General features: G+C 38.0%; 1 long non-coding RNA gene across 1 annotated transcript in view; it reads right to left on the reverse strand.

Moving 5' to 3' along the window:
• Positions 1–14,941, reverse strand: part of LOC125112625 (uncharacterized) — a 62,992-nt gene that overhangs the window by 29,225 nt on the left and 18,826 nt on the right. The window lies entirely within an intron of this gene.

Here is a 14,941-nt window from a genome sequence, read left to right on the forward strand (position 1 = left end):
TGGCAGAACCCAGGCCCAGTATCAGGGACTGGGGAAAAGGACTGGTTTCATTTTCATGGTCATCTGAGTTGTTAATGATGAAAAATACAAGTCAAGAGCAGCCAGCTCTCAAAGAGTGAACAGAAGAAAGCCCCCCGTGTTGGCTTTTGATGGTGAGCAGGAGGTAATCCTCCTCATATGGTCAGGTATAATTAGGAAATTTGTTTTGCTAGAAGCTCAGGTGCAAATAAAGGAAAACCTTAGTCAAGCAAAGACGTGGAGATCAAATGAAGCTCAGTCTTGCTTATATAGAAAGGAACATCTGAAAGGAGAACAGAGCACATGCCTTCCTCTTGCCCTTGGAGCAAACAAAGACACCATTTATGGAATTCTCCCCTAGAACACAGACGCTCTCCGTCAAGCTAGAACTGGCATGTCTGCAAAAGGACTTCACAAAGGTTAGAGATCTACTTTGGGGGAGGAGCAGGCCAGGCTATGAGGACTCCAGTGAACGAAGCAGTTTGCACCCAATTTAAATTTGATCTGGACATTACGAGCCAAACTTTTGGAAACGTAATCCTCTGGCAGGACCTGTGGGCTGGAGGCCAGAGATGTGACAGCCATGCTGTTTAGAGAAGCCAAACATCAATGCAGTTTAGGAGGAGTGACTTTTAGTGTTGTCAGAACAAGGCAATGGGCCTTGCCAAGTGGCCTCTGGGATGGTAAATGACAGGTCAGGGACAGAACTGCAACAGAAGAGCTAGATGTTCGGAGCCAACAAGGAGGCATGAAAAAGTAGAGAGGAGAGAGGTATCGAAGCCATGAAACATAGGATGTCCCCTAATTGTGAGCCAAATGCTGCCAGGAAGAAGGTTAGGGATGAACAGATGATAACGGCACACAGCTTAGGATGAAGGTAGATAGGGTATTGTTATTGTGAGAAACCACAAAGCACACACTCTGAGAAAGCCCCTGTCCAGTCCCTTTGCCCCATATTGAAGGATTCAGAATTAGTCTAATTTAAAATATAAATTCAGTCATCAAAAAGTCTACAAACAATAAATGCTGGAGAGGGTGCGGAGAATGGGAACCCTATTGGTGGGAATGTAAACTGGTGCAACCACTATGGAAAACAGTATGAAGATTCCTCAGAAAACTAAAAATTACCATTTGATACAGCAATCCCACTCCTCAGCATCTATCCAGAGAAAACCATGACTCAAAAAGATACATCTACTCCAATGTCCGTTGCAGCACTATATACAATAGCCAAGACATGAAAACAACCTAAATGTCCATCATCAACAGGGAATTGGATAAAGAAGATGTGGTACATATATACAGTAGAATATTACTCAGCCATTAAAAGTAAAGAAATAATGGCATTTGCAGCAATAGGGATTGACCTAGAAATTATCATGCCAAGTGAAGTTAGTCAGACAGTGAGACACCAACATCATATGCTATCACGTACATGTGGAATCTAAAAAAGGACACAATGAACTTCTCTGCAGAACAGATACTAAAATAGCAAACTCTATAGGCAATTTTCACTTTTTTGTATTTTTTCAAATAAAAGCAAAAGTTGCAAGAAAATAAAATATAAATTCAAAGTTAACACTGGTTAGTTATTCCTGTGTAATGGTTTTATGAGTAATTTTTATTTTGTTCTTTGAAGCTTTCATTTTAAAGCTTTCTTCCATGGGTTTGTATTTTTTTCATAATAATAATGATGATGATGAAAACCAGCATCCTGGAAGCCACCAGAGGGAAAAACAGGATTGGCGCTCCTTCCAAGCCTCATTATCAGGGAATTGTCATTATGTGACCTACCCAGGGCTTCCCTGGAAGACATCACTTGCAATGCTGCCTTGAGTTGACCTGACTCAGAGTTTCCCATGACTGAGAAACGCTTTTTCTCCAGGGACACTTGTACAACACATTTAGAGCCAATTGTTTAAAGGATGCCTGAAGCAATGAATAATAGCTGTGGCATAAAATCGGCTTATTAAAAGTCTATCTTTTTAAAAAAAGAAAAAGAAAATCTGGGAAACTGTTTGCCCATTGGCCCTTTGAAGAGCTTTAATATTCTGCTAGGAATCTGAAAAGCCATGAAAAAAATAAGAAAATCTGAGTAATAAAATGCCCATTGGGCCTTTGAAAAGCTCTGAAATATTGCCAGGAATCTAGAAAGCCATGAGCATACAGCATACATAAGGCTGTGTACATGTCCTAGAGAGATCTTAGAAAGCTGTAAGTTCTCACCTGGGGCTCCTGGAAAACAAGAAGTAAAAGTTAAGGCAAAGTTGACAACTGCCTGAGTGTTGAAGACATGCCCCAACACACACACATACACACACTGCCCCTCAGTAAAAACTGGGAGATTTATTGTTTCCCAACATTTACAGACATCTCTGTCTAATCATTGCTGGGAAGTAACTTTAGCAAGCAGAGACTTCACTACTAACAAAGAATATAGATTTAACATAGTTCAGAAGAGTCACTAAATAAACAACAAACAGCAGTAACAACACACTGTAAGGAGAGGGAAATTCTGAATTACAAAACTTACATAATATTTTATTTAAAATGCGTATGTTTCAACAAAAATTATGACACATGCAAAGAGAAGAAAATATGGCCCATAAAAGGGAGATAAAAGGAAGAAATAAAAGCTGACCCTGAGAAAGGCCAGATGTTGGACTTAATAAACAAAGGCTTTAAATCAGCTACTTCAATTATGTCCAAAATCATGTCTAAAGCATTAAGTATGAGACTGATGTCCTTCCAAATAAATAATATCAATAGAGATAGAAATCATAAAATGAGGAGGTCCCACTGTGGCTCAACAGTAATGAACCTGACTAGTATCCATGAGGATGAAGGTTTGACCCTTGGCCTTGCTCAGTGGGTTAAGCATCTGGGCATTGCTGTGAGCTGTGGTGTAGGTTGCAGACAGGACTCGAATCCTGCATTGCCATAGCTGTGGCACAGGCCAGCAGCTGCAGCTTTGATTTGACCCCTAGCCTGGGAACTTCCATATGCAGGTGTGACCCTAAAAAGCAAAATACAAAATAAAAGGAAAAAAGTTATAAAATGAACAAAATAGAAACTATGGATTGGAAAAGTACAATAACTGAAATGAAAAAAAAATCACCAGAAGGACTTAACAGATCTGAACTAGCAAAAAGAATGAGTAAATTTCAAAAACAGTCTGATTGAGGTTATCCAGTCTGAGAAAGAGAAATAAAAAGAAATATTAACAAAGCCTAAGAAGTCTGTGAAATACCATCAGGTGTACCAACATTAACATTATGGGAGACCTAGAAAGAAAGAAGAGAGAGAGAGAAGCAGAAATAATGTTAAGGAAACAGCTAAGAACAGCCCAAATTTGATGAAAAAGATTACACATCCAAAAAGTCCACCAACTCCAAGTAGGATAAACTCAAAAAGATCCACAATTAGACATATCATAATCAAACCCTTGAAAGACAATGAGGGAATCTTGAATGCAGTGTCATGTAAGGGATCCTTAGAAAGATAAACACCTGATTTCTCATTTTAAAATATGGAGGCCAGAATGCAGTGGGATGACATATTTCAAGGACTAAAAGGACTTTCAGATAGGATCAAGATGGCAGAGTAGGAGAACATGGAGTTCACCTCTTCCCACAAACACAGCAGGAATACTTCAACAAATAGAACAATCCTTATGGGACATCTACCGAACACTGGCAGAACTCAAACACCTGAAGGGGGACCTCCATGTAATGGGTAAGATAAAAGGGGAAAAAAAAAAAACAGGCACAAGTAGGTCGGGACCTGCACCTCAGTGAGGGAAGTGAAGGAGAGGAGAACTTGCCACAACTGAAGGAGTCCCCTCATCCATGAGGAGATCAGCTGGGACAAGAAAGGAACTTTGGAGGCTCAGGGGAAAGCACAACAGCTGGCCTGTGCCAGAATGACAGAATGATAATTACCCAGCTCATCTATATATATACCCTGAACACCACAGCATGAGACGCACATCTGCTAATATGGGAGGGAGATGAGTGCTGGTGCACACGGCTTGGAACAGGGATTGTTACTGGCTTTGTGAGACAGCCTGGAGGAGTGAGAGAGCAGGCAGTTTGTGAGGGGCAGGGATGCCATTGCAGACATGTTCCCCACACAGGCCCCTGCCTCTGAAGAATCTGGCTAAGGCCCCCACCTGGGCTGGACCATGCCCTCTTATCATGGCCCCACCCCACTTCCCCTGAAAAAGGCCTGCAAGAGCCGAATCTCAAACCAGCCCAGGTCCCGCCTGAATAGGCTCCTATAGACCTGCCACTTCAGGAGCAGTTGCCAGTGGGTTCCCACATGCAGAGGTGGGCTGATAACTCAGCTGACTAAAGGGGCACTGTGACTAAGGAAGAACTGAAACCTCTCCTCCCAGCTACATGAACTGAGATTAACACCTCCACCACTGGCCTTATAAATTCAGCACTGGTGGAACATCTGAAATGACATCCAGGGCTCCTGTGGCTGAAAGGGGTGTGGCTTTAGCACCTATGGGCTTTGTGGGTGCATATATGCATAGGCTGGGGTAGGCCACAGTTTGAGCTGCCTTCATAGTTGCCCCAGCAGACCAAGGTGCTCAAATACTACAGTCCTGAGTTCTGACCGCAGTGGATCCATGCTGGTGGCCAGGTGAAAACAACACTTGAGAGACACCAGGGCCAATTACTGACATACCCACAGTTAGGTGAGGCCAAGAGAAGTAGCAGCAACATGTACTTTGTAAGCCCACAAAACAGAAGAAAGGTGACACAACAGAACACAGGTAAACACCTCCATCAGAAGAATACTCAATGGCTCTTTTCCCAGTGAGAGTGCCACAAACCTGCCTACAAACTGCAGATCAAAAACACAGCTCAGAAACAGATTTTGGGGCTCCTACTCCAATAGCTAGGAAGTAGACCCTACCCATTAGAGGGCTGTGACAACAACAAAGCAAACAGAAGTTTTAACTCAATATCCACTGCAGTCTCCAGTCACTGTAACATCAGTCACACCTACTATCAAGAGGATAACAAGCAGTATACACTGAGTAAAGAGGTAGAAGGCATGCAAAATAAAAACAGCCTTTGTACACAAAAAAACACTAAACCCAGACAGGCTGCCTAAAGTCATTATGAGCCAACAGGCACATTTAAACACAGCCCCTGACACAGCCCTGCCCAACAGAGGGAAAATCCTCAGCTCCACCAAGCAGGGGGCAGATACCAGAAGTAAGAGAAACTAAAATCCTGGAGCCTAAAGTAAGGAGACCAAACACAGAAAGTTAGACAAAATGAGATGACAAAAAAAAAAATGTTTCAGATGAAGGAACAAGATAAAACCACACAAAACTACTAAATGAAGAGGAGATAGTCAATCTACCCCCAAAAGAACTCAGAGTAAAGATAGTAAGGATGATCCAAGATTTGGGGAAAAGAAGAAAGGCACAGATCGAGAAGTTACAAGTAATGCTTAAAAGCTAAAAGATTTAAAGAACAAAGACAACAACTGAAATGAAAAAATACTCTAGAAGGAATAAATAGTAGAATAACTGAAGCAGAAGAACATAAAAGTGAGCTAGAAGACAAAATGGTGGAAATTACTACCATGAAAAAGAATGAAGAATGGAAAAAAATGAGGACAGACTAAGAGACCTCCAGGACAATACTAAACTACCAACACCTGCATCATAGAGGTCCCAGGAGAAGAGAGAAAAAAAAGAACCTGAGAAATACAAAAAGAATAAAGCTGAAAATTTACTCAATTTGGGAAAGGAAACACTACATGCAGAGTTCCATATAGGATAAATCCTATGTTCCAAAGAGGAACATGGTGAGAGGCATATTAATCAAACTGACAAAAATTAAAGACAAGGAAAAAACATTAAAAGGAAAAGGGAAAAACAACAAATAACATAGAAGAGAATCCCCATAAAGTTATCAGCAGATTTTTCAGCAGAAATTACAGGCCAGAAGAGAGTGGCAGAATATATCTAAAGTGATGAAAGAAAAAACCCTATAATCAAGAATACTCTACACAGCAAGTTTCTCATTCAGACTTGACAGAGAAATCAAGAGCTTTTCAGAAAAGCAAAAGCTAATCACCAAACCAGTGTTAGAACTGCTAAAGGAACTTCTCTAGGCAGAAAAAACAAGAAAATTACAAATGGGAATGCTCACTGGTAAAGGTAAACAAAATAAAAGTAGGGGAGTTTCCATTGTGTCACAGTGGAAACAAATCCAACTAGTATCCATGAGGATGCAAGTTCGATTTCTGGCCATGCTCAGTGGGTCAGGGATCCAGTGATGCCATGAGCTACGGTGTAGGTCGCACATGCAGCTTGGATCTGGCATTGCCATAGCTATGGTGTAGCTCTGATTCAACCCCTAGCCTGGGAACTTCCATGTGCCATCAATGTGGCACTAAAAAGTAAGTAAGTAGTCACCCACAGACAAACATGATATCAAAACTAGCAATTGTGAGGAGAATACAAAAGCAGAAGATTGGCAATGCATCTGAAATAAGAGATCAGCAATCTAAAACAATCCCATACATATATAGACTGCTATATCAAAATCTAATGCAAATCACAAACCAAAAAACTGCAAAAGACACACACACATAAAAAGAAAAATCAAACCAACTACAACACTAAATAAGGTCATCAAATCAGAAGGAATAGAACAAAGAGAAGAGGAAGAAAAGAAACCTGAAATAACAAATCCAAAACAATTAAGAAAAGAGCATTAAGAACATACATATTAATAATAACCTGAAATGTAAATTGACTAAATGCTCCAACCAAAATACATAGCTGGATGGATACAAAAACAAGACCAATATATATGCTGTCTACAAAGGACTCACTTCAGATACAGGGACAAATACAGACCAAAAGTGAGGGGATGGAAGAAGATATTCCATGCAAATGGAAATCAAAAGAAAGCTGGAGTAGCAATAGTCACATCAGACAAAATAAATTTTAAAATACAGTCATGGGAGATAAAGACTCTACATCATGATCAAAGGATTAATCCAAGAAGATATAACAATTATAAACATATATGCACCCATTATAGGAACACCACAATATGTGAGGCAACTGGTAACAGTCAAAGGAGAATAAATTGACAGTAACACAATAATAGTCAATGGAGAGGTCATCTAGACAGAAAACAGTCAATGGAGAGATCATCTAGACAGAAAATCAACAAATAAACACAGGCTTTAATGACACACTAGAACAGATAGGCTTAATACCTACAGAACATTCCTTTCAAAAGCAGTAGAATATACATTCTTCTCAAGAGCACATGGAATATTCTCCAGGACAGATCACATCTTGGAACACAATCAAATCTTGGTAAATATAAGAATACTTAAGGCATGTCAAGCATTTTTTTCCAATTACAATGCTAAAAGACTAGAAATCAAAGAGAAAAACAAAAACAAAAAAGCACAAACACATGGAGATTAAACTATACACTACCAAACAACAATGAAATCACAGAAGAAATTAAAGAAGAAAAAAAATACCTAGAGACAAATGGTAATCAAACACAATAATCCAAAAGCTATGGTACACAGCAAAAGCAGTTATCAGAGGGAAGTTTATAGCAATACAATCTCACCTCAGGAAACAAGAAAAAATCTCCAATAAACAACCTAACCTTAAACCTAAAGAAACTAGAGAAAGAAAGCCAATCAAAACCCAACATTAGTAGAAGAAATCATAAAGATCAGAGCAGAAATAAATATGATTGAAGCAAAAAAAAAATAGAAAAGATCAATGAAGCTAAAAGCTGGATCTTTGAAAAGATCAACAAAATTGATAAACCTTTAGCCAGATTTATTGAGAAAAAAGAGGAAGGTTCAAAATTATAAAATTAGAAATGAAAAAGGAGAAATTACAACTGATACCACAAGAAAAACAAAGAATCATAAGAGACTACCACAAGCAATAATATGCCAATAAAATAGACAACTTAGAAGAAATGGACAAATTCTTAGAAAGGTACAATCTTCCAACACTAAAGCAGAGAAACAAACAGAAAATATGAATAGACAAATGACAAGTACTGAAACTGAAAATGTGATTTTAAAAATTCCATTAAACAAAATCCCTGGACCAGACTGCTCCACAAATGAATTCCATAAAACAATTGGAGAAGAGTTAACACCTATTCTTCTGAAACTATTCCAAAAAATGGCAGAGGAAGGAACATTCCCAAACTCATTCTAAGAGGCCACCATCACCCAGATACCAAAACAAGTCAATAAAACCACAAAAAAATAAAATTACAGGCCAACATCACTGATAAACAGACATAAAAATCCTCAACGAAATATTAGCAAACCAAACTCAATGATATATTAAAATGATCATACACCATGATCTAGTGGGATTTATCCCAAGGATGCAAATCAATCACTGTGATACCCCACATTAACTAAAGAATAAAAACCATATGATCATCTCAAGTAGATGCAGAAAATTCTTTTGACAAAATTCAAAACCCATTTTTGATTTAAAAAAACTCTCCAGAAAGTAAGCATAAGACAGAAACTACCTCATCATAATGAAGGCCATATATGACAAACCCACAGCTAACACCATTCTCATCAGTGAAAAGCTGACAGCATTTCCACTAAGATCAGGAACAAGGCAAGGAGGTCCATTCTCACTAGTATTCAAAGTAGTTTTGTAACTCCAAACCATGGTCTTCACAGAAGAAAAGAAATCCAATTTGGAAAAGAAGTAAAACTGTCATTGTTTTCAGATGACAGGTACTCTATAGAGGGAAAATCCTAAAGATGCTATAAGAAAATTATTAAAGCTCATAAATAAATTTGGTAAAGTTGCAGGATATAAAATTAATACATAGAAATCTTGCATCTCTATATGCTAACAGTGAAAGGTAAGAGAGAGAAATTAAGGAAACAATCACATTTGCCATTGCACCAAAAAAATAAAATACCTAGGTATAAACCTAGCCAAGGAGGCAAAAGACCTATACTCTGAAAACTGTAAGAGACTGAAGAAAAAAATAAAAGAGGACACATATGGATGGAAAGATAAACCATGCTCTTGGACTGGAAGAATCAAATTGTTGAAATGACTATACTACCCAAGGCAATACACAAATTCAGTGTAATCCCTATCAAATCACCAAAGGCATTTTTCACAGAAGTAGAACCAAAAATTTTTAATTTGTATGGAAACACAAAAGACTTTGAATAGTCAAAGCAATCTTGAAAAAGAAAAACAGAACAGGAGAACTCTGGATTCAAGCCTACAGACTATACTACAAAGATACAGTTATCAAAAGAGTATGGTACTGGCACAAACAGAAATATAGATCAGTGGAACAAGAGAGAAACCCACGCACCTAAGGTCAGCTAATCTATGACAAAGGAAGCAAGAATGTACAATGGAAAAAAGAGTCTCTTCAATACGTGGAACTGGTAAAATCAGATAGCTACATGTTAAAAAAATGAAAGAAGAACATTTTCTAACACCATACATAAAAATAAACTCAAAATGGATTAAAGATCTAAACATAAGGCCAGGAGTTCCCATTGTGCCATAGCAGAAATGAATCTGACTAGTATCCACAAGGATGCAGGTTCAATCCCTGGCCTCACTCAGTGAGTTAAGGATTCATTGTTGTCATGAGCTGTGGAGTAGGTTGCAGACTTGGCTTGGATACTGAGTTGCTGTGGCATAGGCCGGCTGCTACAGCTCAGTTTCGACCCCCAGCCTGGCAACTTCCATATGCAACAGATGTGGCCCTAAAAGGCAAAAAAATAAAAATAAATAAATAAACATAAGGCCAGGCACTACAAAACTCTGAGAGGAAAGTGGGAAGAATGCCTTTTGACATAAATCAAGCAATATCTTTTATGATCCACCTTCTAAATTAATAAAAATAAAAACAAAAATAAATAAATGGGATATAATTAAACGTAATAGTCTCTGCATAGCAAAAAAAAAATTAAAAAATTGGAACAACGACCCACGAAGTGGGAGAAAAATCTTTATAAATGAAGTGACTGACAAGGGATTAATCCTCAAAATACACAAACATCTCTCACAGCTTTATATAAAAAAAAACCAGCCAAATCAAAAAATGGGCAGAAGATCTAAATAGACATCTCTCCAAAGACGACAGATGGATGGCCAAAAAGCACATGAAAAGATGCTCAACATCTCTATTTATTAGAGAAAATCAAAACTACAATGAGGTATCACCTCTTACCAGTCCGAATAGCCATCATCAAAAAATCTACAAACAATAAGTCCTGGAGAGGGTGTGGAGAAAAGGGAACCCTCCTACACTCTTGGTGGGAATGTAAATTGGTGCAATCACTGTGGAAAACAGATGGAAGTTTCATCAAAAACTAAATAAAAAATTATCATATGATCCAGCAATCCCATTCCTGGGCATACAGCTGGAGAAAATCATAATTCAAAAAAATACTTGCACCCCAGTTTCCACTGCAACACTATTTACAATAGCCAGGACACAGAAACAACCTAAATGTCCATCATCAGATAAGTGGATAAAGAAGATGTGGTACATATATACAACAGATTACTCAGCCATAAAAAAGAACAAAATAATACCATTTTTAGCAACATGGATAGATCTAGAGATTATACTAAGTAAATCAGAATATCAGATACCATATGATATCACTTATATGTGGAATCTAATAAAAATGATACAAAAGAACTTACTTTTAAACAGAAACACACACACAGATTTCAAAATCAAACCGATGGTTACCATAGGGGAAACCATGGGGGTAGGGATAGATTAGGAGGATAGAAATAACATATACACACTTCTGTACCTAAAAGAGATAATTAACAAGGATGTACCTATAGCACAGGGAAATATTCTCAATAGTCTGTAATAACCTATATGGGAAAAAAAAGAATGGATATATGTCTAACTGTTTCACTTTGCTGTACACTTGAAACTAATACACTGTGAGTCAATTATATTCCAATAAAAAGTTTTAAAACTATTTCAGTGAAGGAAGTAACTGCAGATGTGGGAGGGAAATAGCAAGAGAACTAGATTAGAATTAGATATGGAGCCTGAAGATATGACTGACCTGCTGCAATTTCATGATAAAATTTTAATAGATGAGGATGCGCTTTCTCATCTATTAAAAGATAGCAGCAAAGAAAGTAGTTTGTTGAGATGAAATCTACTCCTGGTGAAGATGTGAAGACTGTTGAAATGAGAAAGAAGTATTTAGAATATTATACAAATTTAGTTGATGAAGTAGTGGGAGAGTTTGAGAAGATTGACTCCAATTTTGAAAGAAATGGGTAAAATGCCATCAAACAGCATTCTACAGAAAAAAATGGTTTGTGAAAAGAGAAGTCAATTGATGATGCAAACTTCACTGTTCTCTTATTTTAAGAAATTGCCACCGCTACCAAACTTCAGCAATCACCACTCTCATCAATCAAGCAGTCAGCAACTATCAAGGCAAGACTCTCTCTGTCAGGAAAGTGATTACAACTAGCTGAAGGGCCAGATGATGGTTAGCATTTTTTTAGCAATAAAATATATTTTAATTAGGGTATGTACATTTTTTAGACATAATTCTACATGGTATACTACAGTATAGTATAAACATAAGTTTTATATGCTCTGAAAAATCAAAAAATTCATGACTCACTTTACTGCAATATCCTTTTTTTTTTTTTTTTTTTTGCTTTTTTGGGGCCGTAGTTACAGCATATGGAGGTTCCCAGGCTAGGGGTCGAATCAGAGCTGCAGCCACCGGCCTATACCAGAGCCACAGCAATATGGGATCCAAGCCTTGTCTGTGACCTACACCACAACTCACGGCAACACCAGATCCTTAACCCACTAAGAAAGGCCAGGGATCAAACTCATATCCTCATGGATAATAGTCAGGTTTATTGCCACTGAGCCACAATAGGAACTCCTATTGTAGTATCCTCTTTATCCTGATGGTCTGGAACCAAACCTGCACTATCTCTGAGGCATGCCTGTATTTGACAAAATCCAACATTGTTTCATGATAGAAACACTCAACAAACCAGGAAAAGAAACTTGTTTAGCCTTGTCAAGAGATATCATGACAAGAAATCACAAGAGATATCATTATGTTTAATGGGCAAAAACTGAAAATTTTCCCCCCAAAGGTCAGGAACAAAAATATCTTCTCTTACCATTTCTACTCAACATTGTACTGGAGGTTTGAGCCTGGATGATTAAGCAGGGAAATAAAATAAGTATATAAATTGGAAAAAAATAATTAAACCTATCATTGTTCTCAAATTATATGATCCTGTAAATTCTACAGAATACACAAACTATTAGAGGTAACAAATGAGTTCAACAAAGTTGCAGTATACAATATCGATATACAAAAATCAATTATATTTCTATAACCTAGCAATGAACAATCAAAAAATTAAAAATAATTCTATTTATAACAGCATCAGAAAGAATAAAGTACTCGGCAATTAATTTAACAAAATAAGTACAAGACTTGTAAACTGTAACAAAATACCATTGAAGGAAAGTAAAGATAACCTAGATAAACAAAAATAAATCCCATGTTGATGGATTGGAAGATTTAGTATGATAAAGATGAAAATACTCCCCAAACTGATTTCCAAGTTCAAGACAATCCTTATTGAAATCCCAACTGTCAGGAGTTCCCATTGTGGCTCAGCGGGTTACAAACCCAATTAGTATTCATGAGGATGACAGTTCGATCCCTGGCCTTGATCAGTGGGTTAAGGATTTGTTGTTGCCATGAGCATCGCATTGCTATGGCTGTGGCATAGGCTGGCAGCTACAGCTCCAATTCAGTTCCTAGGCTGGGAATTTCCATATGCTGCAGGTGCAGCCCTAAAGAAGCAAAGAGAAGAAAAGAAAAGAGACAAGACAGAAAGAAATCCCAATCGTCCATATTGCAGAAATTGGCAAGAAGGTCCTAAAACTTCATATGAAAATGCAAGGCACCCAGAATATTCCAAACAAAATGAAGAACAACAACAAAGTTAAAGGTCTCACACTTCTGGATTGGAGGTCTCTTCATTTCATGCTACAGCATCCTGGCATAAGGACAGATAGACTGACTCATAGAATATAATTGAGACTCCAGAGGTAAACACATGTATTTATGAACAACTGATTTTTGACAAGGGTACAAAGACAATTCATTAGGGAAAGAACAGTCTCTTCAACAAACGTACAATTGGATATCCACATACAAAATAATGAAATCAGACCCGTGACTCACACCAAATTTTAAAAAATTAACTCAAAGTGGATCAAAGAGCTAAATATAAGATCCAAGACTACAAAACTCTTAAAACATAGGCATAAAATTCAGTGATCTTAAATTAGGCAAGAGTTTTAAAATATAACACTGAAAACACTATGAACAAAGTTAAAAAATGAATGAACTGGAATTCATCAAAATTAAATACATTTGTGCTTCAAAGGACACCATCAAGAAAGTGAAAAGGACAATCCACAGACTGGGAGAAAATATTTTCACATCATACATCTCTTAGGAGTCTAGTATTTAAAATACATAAAGAAATTTTGTAACTCAGTGAAAATATAAATAAGCCAATTTTAAAATGAGTAATATATATAGATATTTCACCAGCGAAGACATACAAATGTCCACTAAGCACATGAAAAGATGCCTTACATCATTATTCTTTAGGGAAATGCAAACCAAAAGCCAATAAAATACCACCTTACACCCACTAGAATGGCACTCTCTTTCTTTCTTTTTCTTTTTTTTTTTTTTTTTTTTTTTTGCCATTTCTTGGGCCACTCCTGTGGCATATGGAGGTTCCCAGGCTAGGGGTCGAATCGGAGCTGCAACCGCCAGCCTATGCCACAGCCACAGCAACACGAGATGCGAGCCGCGTCTGCAACCTACACCACAGCTCACGGCAACACCGGATCCCCAACCCACTAAGCAAGGCCAGGGATCGAACCTGCAACCTCATAGTTCCTAGTCGGATTTGTTAACCACTGAGCCACGAAGGGAACTCCCCTCTCTCTTTCTGTGGGTGTGGGTGGGTGAGGATATAGGGAAGTTGAAATGCTCATGCACTGCTGAAGTACAGCTGCTCTGCAAAATAATCTGGCAGTTCCTCAAAAAAAAAAAAAAAAACCACTTAATTACCACATAACCTGGCAATTCCACTCCTAGGGATATATACAAGAAAACTGAAAACATATGTTCACTTGAGAAAAATCTGCACATGAACGTTTGTGACATTATCCATAATAGCGCAAAAGAGGAAATAACTCAAACGTTCATCAACTAATGAATAAACAAAATGGGGTATAGCCATAGAACGTAGTATCATTCAGCCATGAAAAACAGCAGGTCATCAGCCTGATGAGAGGGGCTGGGACCTGGGACCCTTTGCTGCAAGTGCTTGCACCTGGACAAATGCCTTCTAGAGCAACAAAATCCAAAAAAAAAAAAAATTTAAGAGATTAAAAATAACTGCATGCATGTGCAGTTGGGGCAAATTATGCACAAGAAGATACAAAAAGACCAAAAACCCAACTGCCACTTCTGAGGTCTGAGGAGCAAAAGCAGGGTACAGCACATGAACCCTGCACAGAGCACCACCAAGAGGGTAGACAGACGACTCCTATGGTCCAACTCCTTGGACCAACCCCTACCCTCACCCCATTTAAGGGACCAGCTCACCACACCCCAAAGCAAGCAAGGGAACCTGCTTGTTTTGACTTCCTTGTGCTGCAGCATAAGCCCCAATAAAGACTTGTTTGAATTTTTCATCTGGCCTCTTATCAATTTCTATTGAAAAAAGAGTCCAAGAGCCTGGGTGGGTAACCCTGATGATGCTACAACACGAATGAATCCT

The sequence above is a fragment of the Phacochoerus africanus genome, chromosome 12 (genome assembly GCF_016906955.1).
Source record: "Phacochoerus africanus isolate WHEZ1 chromosome 12, ROS_Pafr_v1, whole genome shotgun sequence".
In the NCBI taxonomy this organism is placed as follows: domain Eukaryota; kingdom Metazoa; phylum Chordata; class Mammalia; order Artiodactyla; family Suidae; genus Phacochoerus; species Phacochoerus africanus.